Genomic DNA, 20,913 nt, shown 5'->3' with positions numbered 1-20,913 from the left:
TATTTATAGCCTCCAAACCCTTCTGCTCCTCAACCCCTGGGGAAGGCAGTGCCATATTCCACCAGATGTGAACCTAAACTTGATTCGACTCTTACTTCATTTGCCAAATGCCTCTCGTTCGTTTGCGGAGCTTTTGTTTAATACAGCCAGTGGCGAGCCGTCATGATGTCTCCTTCTGAGTCAGAATGTGTGTTTCAGCCCTAGATTGTCAGGTGGCTGTTTGGAGAGCAGTTAGCGTTTTGCTCCAGAAAGCTGCAATTGCATGATTAGGTTATTGTGAAATGTAAACAGCAAATATCTGCTGACTTGGCATTTCTTCTAACGTCAGAATAATTCAGAGAACCAGGTGCATTTGCCTTATCTTTATTTCCCACATAATGGACATCAAATATAATAAGTTTGAAATGGCACCCCATCAACAAAGACACCCACCAGGTATTCTTCCAGCAGTGTGTTTTACCTCCTATCGAGGCAGAAGCTTAAAAAATTGATTTTATTGGGACCTGGTTGGGGGAAAAATACAATGTGTCATAATTAAAATAGGTTTAAAGCCTTTTTTTAAAAAAACCAGTGGGTACAGATGTGTGTAAAACAAACACATAATTTCTCTTGTTTCTTGCTGTGCAGATAGAGTGTCTTTTGTTCCAGCATGTGTGTTTTCTTGTGTTTTTACAAAGAAAGCATTGCTTGTGCTTTCTGTGATAGCAAGAGGCTTGTATGCCAATTTGCTATAGTGCCCTGGTCAAGAATCTGCTCGATTCTGAAGTGAACTGCCTGGAGGTATTAGTCAAGCAGCTGGAGAAGGGTGGGGAGTAGGAAGAGAAAGCTTCTCTTCCTCTCTTTTTCCCCTTTGACTCAGAAGTGTCTAATTCACATGATGTTAAGAGGAAGTGGGGGGAAGCATTTAGTTTTGAATAGGATGCAGATCGGTGCCATGCAATTGCCACAGACTGTATAACAAGATGCTCGAAGCTGAGGGAATCACATTTGTAATGGGGACTCTTTAAGAAAATGTTCTGCGAGGGTGACTGGCTGAGTCCCTTTGGACCAAATTAAGATGCGCTCTGGCAGTGCACTAGCACTGTGAGCTGACATTTTCTTGTGAACCTAGTGAAAAATGGCTCCATATCGCTGTCTCGTCCCGAGGAGATCGTCTTTGAGTAGTCGAGCCTTTCTTTAGCATTGTAATTTGCTCTGATCTCTGTGTTTCCTGATGAGGACGGACTGACTTGTGGTTCCTTTTAGTTCACTGCCTTTTTAAATCTCGGCTTGAATGGGGAGTGGGTGGTGACGGTTTTACTTTGGTACAAACTACCCAGAGCAAAGCTTGCAGAAGATTTCTTTCTGGCAATCATAGGTTTCCATTTTTAAAACGGTAGATTATATATATTTTTGGACGTGACCTGCAGCACTTTGTTAAGTGGGCTCACAAACAATTTCTCTGAAAAAAGACTCATGCTTGTGTGGCAGTTGACATTTGGACTTTCAGCAGGACTGACTGGTAAAAAAACAAAACCTAGAGATATATGCCTGTATCATCCATCTCGAAAATGAAAAGCTGTGTTTTTCCTGTCTTACCATGTTTATGCTTTTTCGAATCGTGATCCATTGTGCAAGGAAAAGGATGTGTCCCCGCGTGAAAACGCAGGGAGGGAATGTACTACTGTCCTGTACTACACATGTGCCTATTAAAGAATTTCTTCCTGTACGGAGCAGGGAGTGGAGGTGCTACAGCAGCCACACTGTTCCTTTATTTAGTCTTTGGTTTGTGAAAGCTCCAGCCAGCAGAGGCAGGATGCGCTTTAGCAGAGAGCTGTGTTTGAGGGACTGATTAAGAGCATGTGTTGTTTGGGGGTGGGCGAAATCGGTTCTCTATTGTACAGCGTTTTAGGATGATGGTGTGAGTATACCGTGGGTTTATATTTTAGGCAAGAGGTACAGTGTTGAGGCACTAACCGCTAGAGAAGGCAGCATGAAGATGCAAAATAGTGCAATAGTGTGTGCCTTGTGGAAAAAAAAAAAAAAAAAAAAAAAAAAAAAAAAAAAAAACTTGTATGGTAGTTCCCTAATTAGAGAAATTTGGAAAAACTTCAATCCTTTCTGCAAAATGGCATTGAGTCATCTCTGTATTAGGACAAGGAAGACTCGAGTACAATACTTTGAACAGCATGGGAAAGTGTTTTAAGTATAACATTTGCTCCCCTGAAGAGTATCCCTCCCAGGCTTTGCGTCATCAACACCTTCCCATAGGATGAGAGTTAGAGCACAGATTTTCTTGGTGTCCATTTAGAATAATTGACAAAGCTAAGAGCTTACAGAGGCAATAAGATTCGCCTCTTTAGTAAAACCATGGAAATGGAACTTTAATACAGCATGTAGATCTGACTCCTGCTTTTATACATGTAGACAATTTGACTCTGGCACATGATGTGCTTTGGGGAAATTGATACAATTACAGTAGAACAGCAAACAAAGCAATAGGTGATATAATGAAAACGTGGACCTCAAAGTTCCTAAGAGGATTAGCAGGGTCATTCTTAAATATTGTTAATGACTACAGGTGCAGTGGTTTAATGTAGAGAAATTTCAGATGTTCAGAATTAGAGGACCATATTTGTAAAGCTAAGAGCAAGAGTTCTCTGGCTGTTGAAGAAGCTGCATGGCACTCATATTTAAACCGGATAATGTGTATGTATAAAGAATCACAATCTTAGAAAGTTCCCACCAATGGAATTTTGTTTTAAAAGTGGCAAAATAACTAAAATGTGGAAAATAGTTCACAGCTCAGAAACCATCAAGGGAGAAATGAGAAAATCCAGAAATAACAAAATTTTTGCGGTGAGAGTTATGTGCTACCTGAACAACATTCTAGATGCCAATGAGTTCTTAATGAGCGTTCAAAAAGAAAAATTCACATTTTGAGACAAATCTCTGTATTCCTATAGTCCTACAGCTTAGAGCTTGGAAAACAGAAAACTTCCCAAGAATAAATTATTATTTATAAGATCCCTGTGGCATGGAAAGGAAAAGTTGATAAAACAATTATGTTTCAGGCGAACATTTTGCTCTAACTGAATTCTTCTTGAAATATTTTTAAACAAAGCTAACTTTCTGAGAGATCTTAAGTAGTAATGGACTGCTTTCTGACATTCGTTTTCTCTATCACTTTAGAAGTCCACTACCCTAAACTCTGTTTTCAATGTTTAAAAGCCTTATTATGTGGCAACATGACATTAAATAAGCAGAAATATAAAAGACTGCGCTTAAAATACTTTAATTTTATGTTCAATTTCAGGAACATTTTTCTTCTACTGTGTCTGTCCTATCTTCAGCTTTTGCTCTTAGTCACGCAGCTTGTGGTACTCTGTCAGCTGCTTACTCCGAAGATAACAGATTTTTAATTGTAATAAATAAATAAATGCGTGTTGCTATTTTGACTGCATTAGGTGTACTTTAGCAAAGGTTAGAACTTTGTTACAATATGAATTCTCAACCTAAGAGTTTCACAGATAACAGAGACTAAAGCATACACTTACATTTCAAGCATCTCAAGACCTGTAAAATACACAAAGTCAACAGTAGGACAGTTAGTTTTTTTTTTTTTTTCTAGTTCTCATCACAAGGAGGGCTTTCTGTCACATAAGCCTGCTTCCCAGAAGCAGTGCATTATTCTGCACATTCTTTGCCCATTCTCCCTAGGCTCATTAAGAATACATTGAATTAAATGAGTGTGATGATATAAAAAATGTTCTTAATTGGTGTTTGAAAATTTAGGTAATATTCACCATGTGGAGGAATACAATCAGAATAGGTTCTTTTTCTCTTTAAATCAGTAAAGTAAGTCAAACTTTGGAGTCTTTAAGGAAACTAACAATACTGTGTACTGTGAAGTAAGAGGCTCATTGCCAGCAAGTTAGCCAATGGAGGAGAAGACGCAAGCTTACTGATGGCTCCAATTGAAGCATTGTAGCTCAGGAAGTTCCCATATTAATAGAACCTCAGCTAAGACTCCAGAGCCAGCTGCTCAGCTTTTCCCCTCTGGGGCTGAGGGAGGAAATAATAATTAAATAACAGATCACTTTTGCTATAAGAAAATCTCTCTAATAGACCAGTCCTGCAAGCAATTCAGGTGTCTTTAAGATCCTCTCTGTCTGAAGTTTCTATGACTTTCTCCATGAAGCAACACATCGCAGGTGACTTTGGAAGCCACTCAAAGATTTGTTCCAGAACTTTGGAATGATCTTGCCAAGCACAGCCCACCAAAGCACAAACCCAGCCGAACAAGAAAGGCACAGGGATGAGGGCTTTCTCTGGTTTGTAGTGGAGAACTGAACCCTCTGGGTTCTTTCACTCAAAGGACCACAAATGGTCAAATGCCAAACTAAGGAACTGCTGGCCAAGTCTGGAGGATTCCTGATCTTGGATTCATACAGCTCTTTACAAAGAGCCTTTCTTTTAGATCTTAGAAAGCATCATATTGCCTTCTATCTCAGGGCCTTAGCACAAGCTGGTGTCTCTGCCAGAACACTGTTCCACCCTCTTTGCTTGCTCAGGCATTAAATTGATGCTCTCCATAAAATGTGCTCCAGGCTCATCATGCTTTTCTTCATTACACTTACCAGGTGTTTTTTTTTTTTTTTTCAATGTTTTGTTTTAGGTTAGTGTTATTATTTGATTAATGTTTTTGCCAGGAGGCAGGACCTTCTAAAGTTAGGGTCCAAATTCATTTTGCCCACAATAGTATTTACAGGACCTCAAATCATGTCAACCCAGATATAAGACATGCAATAGGGCTAGACAGGGTGGCTCAGGCCTGTAATCCCAGCACTTTGGGAGGCCAACAGGGTCAGATCACCTGAAAGCAGGAGTTTGAGAGTAGCCTGGCACACATGGCAAAACCTGACTTTACTAAAAGTACAAAATCAGCTGGGTGTGGTGGTGGGTGCCTTGTAATCCCAGTTACTCAGGAGGCTGAGGCAGGTGAATGACTTTAAACTCGGGAGGCAGAAGTTGCAATGAGCTGAGATCATGCCACTGCTCTCCAGCCTGGGCGACAAGAGTAAGACTGTCTCAAAAAAAAAAAAAATGTGCACTAAACATTTGTTCAATGACTGACTGAGTAAGTGAATGCTAAGGCACCAACATAGTGGGAAAAGATAGTGTAACTAGCTTTGGCTCAACAAAGAGTGATTCTCTTCACTGGGTTGGCTAGTTCGGAAACCCAATAGGTGAATACACTAGGACAGTCCCAGGATCTCCCTTCTGCCAGGATTTTCCGTGGAAGAAATCACGCTTGAGTGCTTGCTCTTGTGATATTTCAAAAAACAACTTCGCTATCCATATCAACAAGTATTTAGAATCAGTCTGGCGAAATCGTAGTCTCTTTTCCTCTCCATTCCTCCTTTCTAAGATAGCTGTTTATTTTTAATCTCCCAACTCCCATTACCCTTTAGTTCTTTGCATGCAGGCCCTTCTAGGTCTCCTCTGAAGATGACTGTGCTTTGCTAACTGAGCTAGTAATTAAGATGAGAGACCTGAAAGCCCATCTAAGGTGTGAGCTTTATTTGCATTTTGAGCAAAATCGTCATATACTGGTTAGCACTCTGCCAATTAATACTGGGCCTGTAAGGCATAACATAGCACAAAGCTTGCCTGTAGGACGCTATTTTCAATTGTGGAGCTAAGACTCACTAAAAACAGCTGGCAACTGCTCAAAGAGTCTGTAATCAAGAACTGGTTTTGGTTATTCAGATTTTAATAAAACTAGATCACAAAGGAAAGGATTTGTAAAGAGGTGGGATCTCAAGTAAACTATGACCAGTAAGTGACATCTGAATTGTCAAAGAGGAAGAACTGTTTAACATTTGGGATGGGGGGAAAAAAAAAAAAAAAACATAAAATGGTCAATGGGATTTAGCACAAGGTGTCTTAAGATACTTCTCACATTTCCTTTCCTAAGTATAAAAGGCAAAAATAACTTTTATTTACAAATTCATCAAGATTTTATTCATTTAAGTCGTAACTTTGAGACCCTGGAATTTAGGGCAGTTAGCAATTATATTCCTGGACACTGGAATTCACTTCCCATTATGTCTTGAAGAACGTCATCTATCTCAGCATTTAAAACTAATCTCAAAGAAGTTTTCTGTCAGAGGTGCTTTTAAAGATTCTTTTAGCAATATTGATCACTTTAATTGAGGTTTATTGAAAGTGCCCAGCACAGCTCTCTTGTGGCTCATGGTCTATAAATATATCATCATCTTATTGATAGATGGTAGAATTCCCATTTCATTACAGTCAGCCTAACACTTTTTAGAAACCTTAAGTTCACACCAGAGCATGAGGAGGTAGAAGCATTTGTTTCCTCTGGTCTTCCACTTGTCCTTAAACCACAGCACTACGTAAGATTCATTTTAAAGCATGTCCTTAGTAGTACTAAGCCTCCTGTTTCAGCCCTGTGTCTGGCTTGAAGGTTGTCTGTTGAAAACCCTGAAGAGAATAAACAAAACTCAGAAGTTAGAAAATATCAAGACTGCAGACATGTAAGAAAAAAATGAGAGAATTGAAATTAAGTGATTTTGTAAGTAGGGCAGGTAACCTATAATTAGCTTTCTAGATAAATTATTGATACAGTTTCCATTTAAGTGGTTGGGTTTTAGGTTAGGTGCTGGAATTGTTAAAGCCTATGAAAATTTATTAGTCCTATTTTTTGTGCTTTCCTTGTTCAGATGGAGATATTAGACCCTTTAGGGTAATACAGTGTGTACATCTATCTAAAGAGCGGGGTTCCACTTAGGACTGCTTGCCAGCTACGTTACTATAACCATGCTTTGAGAGGAAGATTTTACACAGACAGTATTTTAGGTGCTCTCACTGTTATAAAAAGAGCCAGAGTATATAAATCATGCCTTCTAAATATCATAACCTCTTCCACACACCTGTGTGAATTACTCTTTCACTATATGCTAAGGTAAAGAAACACTTCAGAAAATGAAATATTTTTAACCCTATTTTATTTCAAAAGCGAAAATGTGAAAAGAAGCTGGGATTGGCCAGGAGTATATGAAAATCTGTTCTGTACGGATCCCCAGGTTACAGTAAGTCTCATTGTGCATGCGAGCCTTTGTATGGTGCTGCAGATGGTAACTTTTATTTCCTAATACACAGTTGCTACTCTGGGAATCATGTCTTTCTTTTATGATTGGTGCATTAGAGTTTAGGAAAAGTCTTTGCGAGTTCATTTATCTAAGTCAGGAGCAAAGAAATTGGTATTAAACTCTTACTATATCTATTAATAGTTCAAATCCCCCGAACCTGAAAGAACACATTTAACCATGACCAGTGACTGGCAGGCCTTTGATAAAGTTATCAACTCTGCATTTCTCATGTTACTCTCTTCTGAAGCTATAGAATTCTCTATGTCTGAGATTGCCTGAATTAAGTTCTATTGCAGAAGGCTGGAAGTTTTCTCATACTCATCTCAACAACCATTCTAACCAGTGTACCGAACTAAACTGTTATTTTATGCCTGTGAGTATTCACACATTTTCCGCTGTCTGGAATGTTTTCTTCTAAGAGAATGCTAGTTATAGACACAGGTCTTCTGTATCTTTGAAGGTCACTGCCTTGATAGTAATCCTAGGAAAAACCGGTTGTTCCCCCAAAATATTCACACATATGCATGCCACATAATTTATTATGCTTTTCAATTTACAATTCTGTTTCTCCACTAGACATATTTTCCCGAAACTGAGTCATTTTCTTGATTATTTTCCTATGTCCATTTCCTAATAGAGGTTGAAGGACTTAGTTCATGTGTAGTTTAGTTACGACTTGAGGAGCTGATCCTCTTATCCACATCATGAAAGGAGGAACATAATATGAGTTTTTAAAATTAAATGATTCAAAATTTCTATTTGGTTGTTTTTGGTTTGTTTGTTTCCTTTTTGTTTTTTTTTTTTGTTGTTGTTGTTGTTGTTTTTTGATGGAGTTTCACTCTGTCACCCAGGCTGGAGTACAGCGGCACAATTTTAGCTCACTGCAACCTCCACCACCCAGGTTCAAGCAATTCTCCTGCCTCAGCCCCCTGAGTAACTGGGATTACACATGTGCACCACCACAACTGGCTAATTTTGTATTTTTAGTAGAGGTGGGGTTTTGCCTTGTTGGTCAGGCTGGTCTGGAATTCCTGACCTCAGATGATCTACCCACCTCAGCCTCCCAAAGTTCTGGGATTACAGGTGTGAGCCGTCATACGCAACCAAAAATCTGTACTTGTTTTAATCCATGTTTTTTGCAGTCTCCATTTTACTGAAGCTGAAAACAAATGTCAATTATACAAGAAATCAGAAATATTTTTCTCTAAGAGACTATAAAGTATCAAATGTGAGCAATGAAAGAAAATTGTGCTAAATAATTTGATACATGAAAAACTAATTCTGGATAGAGTCCATTCATCATGTCAGTCTTTTTTGCCCAAATTCTGGTGGAGGGCTCCTCATTGGTGCTCCTTCATACTCCAACCAGTATTGCAATGAGGAGGTGAGGATAAATGTCTTATCTTTGCCTGGAGCTTTACTGTTCTGTGCATGTGGTCTATAGACCAGTAGCATCAGCATTGCCTAAGTGGTTGTTACAAGCAGAGTCTCAGGCCTCAACCCACCTTACAGAATCCGAATCTAGGCCAGGTGTGGTGGCTCATTTCTGTCATCCCAGCACTTTGGGAGGCTAAGGTGGGTGGATCATCTAGGGCCAGAAGTTTGAGACCAGACTGGCCAACATGGCGAAACCCTGTCTCTACTAAAAATATAAAAATTAGCTGGACTTGGTGATGGGTGCCTGTAATCTCAGCTACTCGGGATGCTGAGGCAGGAAAATCACTTGAACCTGGCGGGGTGGAGATTCTAGTGAGCCGAGATCGCACCATAGCACTCCAGCCTGGGCTACAGAGTGAGACTCCATCTCAAAAAACAACAACAACAAAAAACAAGGAATCTACATATTTTAACAAGATCCCCAAATGGTTCAATTCTTCACTGTTTGGGAAACACTGTTACAGAGAACCTATGATCGATTTTGTAGCCTTCAGCCTAATAACTCGGAGACAAATTATGAATATGGAAGGTTATTTCTTCTGTCAAGCTATGGAATGGAATCATTTCTCTCTTCAAGTCACCCATGTCTTTCATGTCCCGGGAAAGAGAGGGAAATGAGGCTTACTATAAGTTAATATCTTCTTCCCAGACCAACTTCTATTATACACACTGGCTACGAATGAAGTGAGACCAGAATTGAGTCTGGCCTCTGGCCCACATCAACCATATAAGTTGGACAGCTTCCCTAGGTGTTTCCATCTCATTTTCCTCTTCTGTGAAATGGAAATTATAATACTTCTTGGTAAGATTGTTTTGACATTGGAGGTGGAGATGAGAAATTATCTCCTATAGCTTGGCACGTTGTAGCATTCAACAAATCAACAAACGCTATGGCTACCCCACTTCCTCCTGGCTCCTTGGTGAGAGTAGAGAGGTCATCTTGTTCTTCCGATAACATCTTTTAGGTGTTTACCTCAAGTACCTCTTAGAAGTAGACACCGAGGATTTCAGTTTGTTTGGCTTCCTACCACTTGCGTTCAAGAGGACAAACCAATGAACACCTTGTTCTTCTTGCACACACACTTACATATTGAAATAAAATATTCTTGGAAATACAAAGCAAAAAAGGAAACTTGCACCCTCATAGTCTCTTTCTTCTTCTAATAAAACAGATTTAGGACACTTCTCAGTAAGATTATCAAGGAAGGTTAATGTCAGAATTGGTTAGGAAAGGGAGTTACTTCTTTAGCGAAAATAGAGAAGGAACCCTAACTCTACTAAAAATACAAAAATTAGCTGGCCGTGGTGGTGCACACCAGTAATCCCAGCTACTTGGGAGGCTGAGGCAGGAGAACCACTTTAACCTGGGAGGCAGAGGTTGAAGTGAGCTGAGATCGTCCCATTGCAATCCAGCCTGGAAGACAAGAGTGAAATTCTGCTTCAAAAAAATAAATAAAGTCTATTTGCAGGACTCTAGGAATTGTCATTACATGGTGGTCCTTTTTTTAATCAGGGAGGAAATTTTAACATTTGAACATTTAACCATTATTACTCCAGCTGACAATGTAGCCTTAAAAATATTATATAATGAAAAAAAATAAGATTATAAAATGTAGGTCTCTCAGAGAAACTGTTGAAAGCAATCTCTTTTATTTTCTGGAAGAATTAAATTGAAAGAAAATAAAATTTAGATATCTGTCTAGAAAATAGGAAAAATATGTGATGAAAATTTCACATAAAACTTACACATTAAGAACCTCAAGTATTGTTAATCTGAATATTATTTCATCATAGCAATATGAAAGAAAATAATAGGTATTTTTTCTAATGAACAATTTTTGGTCACAGCTTTATATTAGCATCATTCTTTAATACAACTAATGAGTTTAACACAGCATGAGAATCAAATTCTTACACTGAAATGAATATTGCCACATTAAATTTGCCATTTTAACATTCACAACTAGAAACAAAAATAAAAGCTTCTAATTAACTTTAAAAAATTCTTTTGTTTACAGAAATTTTAAAGATTTAATACAAGACATATTCCAACCTTGCTCTGAAAAAAAAATCTATTTGTGATTTCATTACTTTTAGCTACTTTTCTTAGGTTTAATGATTATATAAGCTTCTTAATGCCATGTGTCTTAATTGAGAAACAAATTTATAGTTAAAAAATAAAGCAATTCATTTGTATTTCTAGACAAATAATTTTAGATAGGCCAGATGTTCAAATTTGAAGCTCTAGTATAATATTAAATTACTTATAGTTTTTTAAAAATTATTTCTGACTCTGGTAGACTTGATTATTTAATATGAAGAAGTCTATTTTGTTTATTTTCTTGACAATAATGCTTTTAAAACCTTACTTCTGACAGTGATTTTTCTCAAAAATATGTTTATAAAGATAGAGTTGTATTTGCATTCCACGAAGTCATCACTTTGTGGATGAGTGCCTTAAGGAAAGAATCAATATCTACTATGTGCCAGATTTTGGTTAGATGCTGAAGATGAAAATATATTTATGCCCATAACAAGCTCCTAATTTAGTGTGGGACATAAACATGTAAACAAATGATTTGAATGTGACATTAACTACCAGAGGAATATGAACACATAGGAAAGAATAAATCACTCTACCTGGGTGTAACTTAAGGTGTGGAGGAATCTACGTAAGATCTTGAAGAATAAATATGTAGAAGAGAAAAGGATACTTCAAGCAGAAGAATGTGTCTTGGCTGAGATGTATAAAGAGCATTGTTTGCCCAGAAAATTGTGGCCCAATCAACACAGAGAGCAAGGAGAATGGAGAGCAAAGAAAATGAGGCCCTTTTGGGAGAGAAAGGCTTCATGCAGCAAGCTGTCTGATCATGAAGCTATTTATTTCTTTTCACACAGATGTGCATGTGATGATATGTACCTAGTTTACAATATGGAAAGAACTTTGGTACATATATCATTCTTCTCAAGTACACCTGAACACATGCAAACACATTGTACTGTGGAGAGTAATCAAAGAGAAGTCTAGAAAAATAGAAATCAGGTAGAATAATGATAAGCGCACGCAATTCTGTGAATAGGAGGCTTTGAAGTTTGTTTGATTTTTAAATGGAAACTATGCATTCTATTTCTAGCATACTTCATTTATACTGCAAGTACGTATTGAATGCCTGCTATGGTTTAGGCACTGTTCCAGATGCTTGGGATATGGAGTAAACAAAACAGAAAAAAACAAACAAACAAACACCTGTACTTTGTGAGGGAGATCAGTAGGATAAAAGATAACTAAGTAAAAAAATATATATGTTTATATAATATTATTAGGTAGCTATTGCTACTAACAGGAAAATAAAATAAGTAGGCAAAAGGAACATTAAATGTCCCAAATCAGAGGAAGGGGAAAGAGATTTTTAGAAGGGAGGTTGGAGAAGGTAGTACTATAGATGACTTTGAGACAAGTCTTAACAGAAGTGTGAGAGCTATCTGGGGGTGGAAAGGTACAGAAGCCTTTGATTAGAATATGCTGTGTTTGCCCTGCTTATTTGTCGTACAATAGGACTGGTCGAGTAGGCTGTTGGGTCTATAGTTCTGGAATTTGGGAGTAAATTCTATGGTATAATGCACACTTGGGGGTCAACAGCTTATTACAGTGTTTAAAGCCATGAGATGAATGGCATCATTTGAGGACTATTGTGGAGAGAAAAGAACACTTTCTGTACTAAGTTCCGGGTGTATTAATAGTTGAAGAGAATAAGCAAAAAACACCAAGAAGTCACATCAGAATGAGAGGAGGAAAACAAGAGAGTGGTGTCCTCAAAGCCAACGAAGAGAAGTTTCAAAGAGAGAATTATGAACTGTATCAGATGCTGCTGCTAAGTCATGGAAGATGAGGACTCACTAATGTCCATTAGCTTTGGTGACGTTAAGAGTTCAAGATAAAAAGGAAATGGAGACAGAGAGTGCAGATTCTTCTTTTAAGTTTTCATTTTACTTTATTTTTTGTTTTTTTGTTTGTTTGTTTTTTAACTGTAAAAAGAAGAAATATTTGAGAAATAAGACAGGAGCTGGAGAGGAAAGAGGGCCAAGAGATGGAATATTTTAAAGATTTTTTGAAACTAAATAAAAATTTTTAGCATGCTTATATGTTAAAGGGAATGACTTAGAAGAGGAAATTGATGATTATGGAGAGTGAGGAGGGGAGATTTCAATGCCTTTAAGAAGGTCTTAGGCAGGACATAAGATCCAGAGCACAAATAGAGAGGTTGTCCTCTGCTGGGAACGTGGTCTATTCATTCATATTAACAGGAACAAGGTTAGACTTATGGGCAAAGAAGTAGTTAGGTGGAGAGATTTGGTGGTGGGAACTTCTAAATCTTCTCTTCTGATTGCTGCAATTTCTCTGTGAGGAAGGAAACAAGATTGTGGTGGAGGATGTATTGGAGACTTTGAGGAGAAATTGGAAGTTCTCAAGCCTAGGAAAGTGGCAAAGGGAGTGGTCTAGAGAATAACTGGCAGGTAGGATTAAGGGCCCACTTGAAATCGGTGACCGTGTTTCTGTAGCCACTGAGCAAGGTTGGTTAGACAAGAAGGAAGAGAGCTGGATTAAATTAAGATTGTGTGAATGATGAAGCCAGAGGAGCAAGAAAATAAAGGTGAATACATTATAGTGACTGCACTGATAAATGAGAGAATTCAAGCTAGATGGGGAAGAAATGAGGGGACAAGAGTGTGATGCGAGATCAGCAGATTGAAGATCTCAGCAGGATTCAAGGGCTGTGAGTTGGGATTGCAGCGGACAGGAATCCCATGGTTGTCTGTTTGAAAGTATTTGATGTCAGATTCTTCCGCAATACTCTTAGGTACCATGATGTTGCATCAAAGTGTCTTATTTTTAAAAGTACCCTCGTTTTGTGCAAACATAGCTGCCAAATGTGTGTGTTGCTACCCATCCCCACTAATTGGTTCATTCTCTGAACAACTGGCAGAATGGCAAGTGCTGGTGTTGCAGCTGCTCCTATAATCCCAGTTGCCTCCAGAGAGACAAAAAAATAACCAAATATATTAGTCAATGAAAGAATAAACAGTTATTTACAGTGTATGTTATTATTAATCTATATCATTAATATTACCAGACTGATGCTTGAGTTTACTTTTGCAATGATAGAACCACTTCAGTCTTTGCAATAATTATAGTGGGGAATAATTTATGCTGATAGGAATGGATCCCAGAGTTGGATCCCCACTTGGCTGGCTAGAGAGCTGATCTCCTGCCTGAGTCATGCCAGCGTTCTCCTTCAGGGGTAGTTGAGCTCTGCTTTTCACACCCTCCATTGTCTGGGTAGTACCACCTGCTATATCTTATTTGAGAAATGTGAATTGTGCCTGAAGCTGAGTGTAAGTGACCTCAAAGTTACATTCTTCCTGTAGTATCCCCGAGCACTCTCACATGGATTCTGTTTGTTTCTGACACTCTTTAAATAGTGATGCAGACTAATAATGGTGTTTGGGGTAATAAATAAAATAAAAAGGAAATGTTTATTTAATAAAAAGCCACAATCCTATGACACCCACAGTGCAAAAATTTTGGCAATAGGAGGAAGCAACACAATTTTAACAGAGCCTGAATTTTTGCTAACGTCAAATTTGTTTATTGAGCTGGGCTGTTGTTCTGTAGGGGAACACAATTATTTGGAAGATCAAAGAAAAGTAGCTATACTTCAGAATTTTACATCAAACTATATGCCTTTGGAATATGGTACCTACATTTTTGGCAAAATCGGCTGTTACGAGTTCCACCAGTCACACAATCAACTGGTGCCTGAAATTATTTTGTCAAATCACCAGTTGAATTTCTTTGTGCTATTTGTGGATCAGACTTTCAGGGGTATTTGTGTGCTGTGTAAATACATAAGCCTTTTTCCTTGAAGATGCACATGGCCCCAAAATCATGATTTTTGTTTTCACATCTTCTGGGTGCTTTTATTATATTAAATGAAATGAATATTAAAGCCCATAGACTCTTTGAAACATGCTTAAAAATGAAATCAAGCATATTTTCATAGAATGCAACTTTCCTATCGTAGATATAACATACTTTAAGGCCGGGTGTGGTGGCTCACGCCTGTAATCCCAGCACTTTGGGAGGCCGAGGCGGGTGGATCACGAGGTCGAGAGATCGAGATCATCCTGGTCAACATGGTGAAACCCCGTCTCTACTAAAAATACAAAAAACTAGCTGGACATGGTGGCGCGTGCCTGTAATCCCAGCTACTCAGGAGGCTGAGGCAGGAGAATTGCCTGAACCCAGGAAGCGGAGGTTGCGGTGAGCCGAGACCGCGCCATTGCACTCCAGCCTGGGTAACAAGAGCGAAACTCTGTCTCAAAAAAAAAAAAAAAAAAAAAAAAAAAACATACTTTAAACCACCCCTTTATATAAATGAACATTCAAAATACTCAAGTACATGTGTTTCCAAAAAGACATGAAACCAAATGATTTTCCTCAGCTGCCATAGTTACCACTGAAGCCAAACTGGAATCTAAGACTCCTAATTTCTGTCTAGTGTTTTCTCCCCCTTACACACTTAACAGGAAGTGACTCTTCAGCTCAGGACCATTTAATGTCTCCCCTGTTCTGATAAATTCTTAACCTTTCAGAAAAGTGTATTTTTAAACTTCTTGTCTTCAAACACTCTGCTAATGTAGGTAATAATATGTTGAACATAACGTAAATGATACTGGCCTGCAAAGGTTGAATTTCAGTGCATATGAAAGCAAATTCTGATCCTTGTAATAGATTTTTCATAATAGAGACCATCCATCAAGGTGCAAAAAAGGCATGCTAAAGCAATGAAGGGCATGAAAGCAAATAAGTTGGTAACTCAAATACAAAAGGACTTCCTCGGGAAGCACACCTGCATTATCAGGATATTTGCCTTCATTCTCTGGTGTCTTTTAATTTGTTTTAAAATTAAGATGCAAGTGGTGAAGGAAGCTGACATCGTCAGCAGAAGTGGTTAGTTTGAAAGCTGTTTTGATCCATTTTAGTGAATCGTTCAGAATTTATACTTAAACATAAAATCTAATTTTCCAATTAATTTCACAAAAGAGATGCTCTTTATATTGATTGCCCAAGTGTGTTCCCCATTTGTGTCCAGAATATCTAATTGGCTGATGCTAACAAGTAATGTCTTTAAAACTAACACTTGCTACTAAACTTGATACATTTTTAGAGCCTCTAAGGATTTTGATGTGTACAAGCTATACTCTGCAAAATCATTTTAACTTAATGTGGAAATCTCAGTGAGTCCATATTTATCATAATGGACATTTAAACTGTGATTTGTTTTATTTGGGCTTACTATCAATAACTGTTTTGTTACTAACTTTCAGGTTTTATGTATTTGAAACAGGATCTGGCTCTGTCGCCCAGGCTGGAGTGCAGTGGCACGATCATGGCTCACTGTGGCATCAACCCCTCCTGGGCTCAAGTGATCCTCCCACCTCAACCTCTCTAGTAGCTGGGACCACAGGCATGAGCCACTATGCCCAGCTAATTTTTTTTTTTTTTTTTTTTTTGGAGATAACAGGGTTTTGCTATGTTGCCCAGGCTGGTCTCAAACTCCTGGGCTCAAGCAATCCGTCTGCCTCCCAAAGTGCTGGGATTACCAGCCAGTTTCAATTTATATATATATATATATATATATATATATATGTATGTGTGTGTGTGTATATATATATATATATATATATATAAAATGTATGTATGTATTTTATTTATTTGTTTGTTTCCATTTTGCATGCTCATTTTTTCCTAAACATCCCCATCAGATACTAGTTTTCTCTGGCTGAAGAAATTTCTTTACCGTATTTTAAAGTGTAGGTCTGTATACCACAAGTGATGATTTTTCCTTAGTCTGTATTTCACCTTCAGTCTTGGAGGACATTTTTTATTAGATATAAAATTCTCAGGGTCGAGTTTTCTCTTTCAATGGACTTTTCTGGCCTCCATCGTTTCTGAGGAGAAGTTGGTCATCCTTTGCAGCATTTCCCTGTGTATCATGTGTCCTTTTCTCTATGTTCAAGTTTTTTCTTAGGTTTTGTTTTCAGCAATTTGAAATTGAATTGGCTATGATTTGATTTTTTTTTTTTTCCGGCTAGTTAAGCAAAGCATAGGAAGTGAAGAAAGAATAAAGAAATCTGTAACTGGTTGTAATCAATGAGTTTGATAGGAATTTTTATCTTCCTGCCATTTCCTGAGATACTGGAATCTGTAAATGTATGTCTCTTACCAAATTTGGGAAATTTTTGGCTATTTAATTTTTTTTCTGCCACATTCTTTCTGTCTTCCCCTCCTGTGACTCCAATGATCCATATGTTATATCTTTAATATTGTGTCACAGATCACAGAAGCTCTGTTTATTTCTTGATTTTTTTTTTTTTACGACTTCAAATTGGATAGTTTTTATTACTCTTACTTCAAATTTACTGATTCTCTGGTCTATTATCTGCTACAAAGCCTAGCTAGTAAATTTTTGTCAGATACTAAATTTTTTACTTTTAGAATTTCCATTATATTTTAGCTTGCATTTCTCTGCAGAGATTTCCTTTGTTTACTGATTACTATTTTCCTTTATGTCCTTGATCATAATTAAAATAGTTGCTTTAAAACAACTGTTAGCTGATTCCATCGAATTGGTCAGCTTGTCATTCCCATTGATTTATTTTATTCTTGAGTATGAGTGACATTTTCTTGTTTTTTTTTTTTCTATGTTTAATTCAGTCCAGGATATCATTTTGCTCTCTGTTATGTCTTCTGAAAAATGTTTATTTTTTGTTTTAGCAGGTGGTTAATCCCTGAAATTTCTAAATGAATGACATGTTTCAAAGCAGGCATGTCTTAATGCTGTCTTACCTGTAGTAGGCAGCAGCTAAAACATTTGCGCCTTTTTAACTTTAACCAGGCTGCCTGGACTCTGCATAAACAGAGGTAGTTCAAGACTTAACCAGACGTTTGGGCAGAATTTAAATGCAGAATTTGAAGCTTCCGTCTGTGGCTCTTTCCTTTCCAGAAAGGAAAGAGAAAAGAACACCTTGGCAGCTAGGAGCTAGCCTGGCACTAAGAGGTGAGCCTTGATGTTGTTAGAGGTTAGCCAGGCAGTCACAATAGGGTGTGGTATTCTACTATTACATGCTTAAAAAAAAAAAAAATCATGAGAATACTGTTGTCAGGGCAATTCTGTGACCATGATGAATCAAAATAAAAAGATCATTCTATCATCATGTTCAGAAACAGACAAAATCAAGAGTATTATCCAATCCATGAGAATGGCTAAACTTCTCCTGTGCTGCTGATAAGTGACTGCTACTTCTTTAGCAGTCTTTAGATAAGAAATAGTAAGGTATCTAACCATAGAATTACCTCCACTTCTTAACAATGAATCCAGAGCAAAGCTCTGCTTCCTTAAAGAGTCCCCAGAAGATCATAACACAAGCCCAAATTCTAGAATATATCAGACCCACCATGTTTCCCTGTGGTTTATGTTCTTCCTCATTTTCTGGTGATCTTTGCTTGAAGGATTATGACACAGGATTTTCTCCTTCACGTTTTACTATCTGCAGTAGACCGTAAGTCTGATCTCTGGTTTTTCAAGCCATAAAACAGTAGAACTTCTATCCACCTTTAAGCCACTCTGCGCTGTGCCATACGTGTGTGTGCCTGGTGGGGTGGGGTGGGGGCGGATTAAAATACTGGGAAACTTACCTTGTATCATTCCCTTTTTCTAGCTTATGCTTACTTTTAGTTGGTTCTCAGTGCTTTCAGATGATCATATATTATAGTTTTGTCCCAAGTTTATAGTTGTTCTCTCCAGGAGATTGTTCTGTTGTGAATTACTTCACCATTATCAAAAGCAGAAATTTCCTTTGTTGCGGTTAAAATATATTACTTGTATCATGCAGTCTATTTCTAAAGCGGGCATTCTTTTTGTGATATCACAGTTGAGTAGTAGCCATCATATTTCATTGCAGTAGGGAGGCATTAAGTTGTAATTGCTAAATGAATAAAGTAATCTATATTTGGAAGCTTTAGAGGGCCAATTAGGCCATTCAGTGTGAGGTTTGCTGGACTTTTGTCATCCTTTTCCTGGGTAGGACTCAAAAGACTTCTTTAAACAATACAAGAATGTGTTTGTTCATTTCCAAGTCTAATTTTAGGAATAATATAAGAGTTTCATGGATGAACATCATTGCAATATGTATATTGATCTAGCCTGTAAATATTTTGCTAGAAAATACCATTGAAAAATTTGTAACTAGTGCTTTTGGGGAAATAATTTGTCACTAGAACAACAATGATACCTTGAAATTGAAGTTGACGTAATCATTAATTTTCTGCAACTTTTTTACAGAGTTTTGTAGTTAGCCATCACGTATCAGGGAACAAGTTATTATCTTATTTCTCATGGGAATTAAGACCTCGAGAAACACATTCCTTTTCTCTATCATTTAACATCCAGTGTATTTCTCCCACGGGTTAGAGTTGTCTGTGTTCTGTCTGTCTGGAGAGACAAATCTTCAACATTATTTACTCTTAGAATTTCTAATTTATGAGTAACATACATCATTATTCATATAGATAAGACATGGCATTTGGAAATACTTTTGTGTTTCTTTAGCCATTGGATTATATTGATGTATTGTTAAATGTAAGTGCTTTCTTATTTTTATTATATCTGTCTTACATCAGAGTATTATAGAAATGTTTATAACTCTTCTCTAGAAGTGTGAATATTGTTTTGCAGAAGCCAAAATGTAATACTGCACCTGGCCTCCAGCCTCACAATTCTCCCAGCACTCCTGTGACTTCCCTAGGCCGCTGTATCTGTTCTACAGAGGAAACACTGCTTTCTTCCACAGTTTATTTTCCTAATGTATTTACTTGTGTTTTTTGTTATGTGTATTGTCTGACTCCCCCTCCTAGAATGCAGGATCCAGAAAGATGGAGAAGTGCTGTGTTGTTTCCAGAATTTATCTTGTAAGACTGGAGCCATCTTTGGCATATAAAAATTTCTCAATACATATTCCTTAAACGAATGAAGAAAAATTGTTTATAGAAATCAAATGTTTCTTTGGAGGAAGTAACCAGAGTTCTCCCTGACTCCTTCCTCTCTTCCCTTTATCTGCCAGAGTCATCTACATAAAGCACAGTCCAGGTCTTTTTTAGTCTTTCCTCAAAAATCGTTAACATCTCCTCAGTTCCTATAAAACAAAATCCAAACTCCCTAGCTTGGCATTTGAGGCCCTCTGCAATCTATCCTCACTCTGCCAACAATTTCATCAACCAACGCTCCCCTTCTGCTTCAGCTCTTTCCGGTGTGATCTTTGGGCTTGCTTTCTCATCGCCTTGTTTAAATGTCGTCTTTGTGCTATGGCCTATGCCGATTACCTTATTTCTAATGGAAACCACATTCCCCATCTTCCTTTCCTAGATTTCCTTTTCTCCATGTGCTTATCACCTTCTAATACACCATATGATTCACCTACTAATTATAATTATCTTGTTTCCTCCTCAAAACATAAGCTCCCTGAAAACAACACTTGTGCCTGTTATGATGTCGTTAGTATCACTGTTGAGTGCCCTGCTCTGTAGTGTAGACATCTTTTCCATCTACTTAGGTTTCCCTTCCCTGAACTCCATGTATCTAAATCCTATCTATTTGTCAAGGCTTAGCTTCCGTGTTATCTCAGCTAAAAATTTCTGCTGCTCTTCGGAACTCGGGTGAAGATAATTTCTTCTCCTCTCAACATGAGCATCATTTAAACAAAAACTACTTTTGTATCGCTGAAAAAATGTTTTCTTCTTATATTTTGGCTATTTATGTGCATTTCTTATCTCTCCTACAACCGTACCTTAAAAATAGGTTTTACCACTAGCTCATGTTTACAATTTTAGTAGTACTTAGTACTCTGTATACATAGTAAATGCTTGATAGATATGTGTTGAATAATAGCAGCATGAATGTGCTTATCACAGCACTTTCTAAAGAAATATATGAACAAGATTTTGAATTACGCAAAACCCCTGTGAAAAGGAATTTTGATTTTGAGCTTGATTATTTTAGGGGAAAATCCAATTATGTCTTAAACTTAATGGAGTGAAAATATCCAATAAGAGAAAAATGTATTTGATATTTTTGATTTTGTATTCAGATCCCAGAGTAAGTCCTATTGATAGCTTTTTCACATCAGAGTAATTTCCTTCTTTCAAAGCATTTGTGCTTTACACATAGTTTATTCACAAACTAATGTCGTGTCCAGTTAC

General features: G+C 37.5%; 1 protein-coding gene across 12 annotated transcripts in view; it reads left to right on the top strand.

Annotated features, from left to right (window-relative positions):
- MAGI2 (membrane associated guanylate kinase, WW and PDZ domain containing 2) overlaps window positions 1–20,913 on the top strand; it is a 1,426,516-nt gene that overhangs the window by 672,668 nt on the left and 732,935 nt on the right. The window lies entirely within an intron of this gene.

The sequence above is a fragment of the Saimiri boliviensis genome, chromosome 10 (assembly GCF_048565385.1).
Source record: "Saimiri boliviensis isolate mSaiBol1 chromosome 10, mSaiBol1.pri, whole genome shotgun sequence".
Classification (NCBI taxonomy): domain Eukaryota; kingdom Metazoa; phylum Chordata; class Mammalia; order Primates; family Cebidae; genus Saimiri; species Saimiri boliviensis.
The sequence above is the reverse complement of the archived record's forward strand: the minus strand, read 5'-3'. Positions and strand labels throughout refer to the sequence as shown.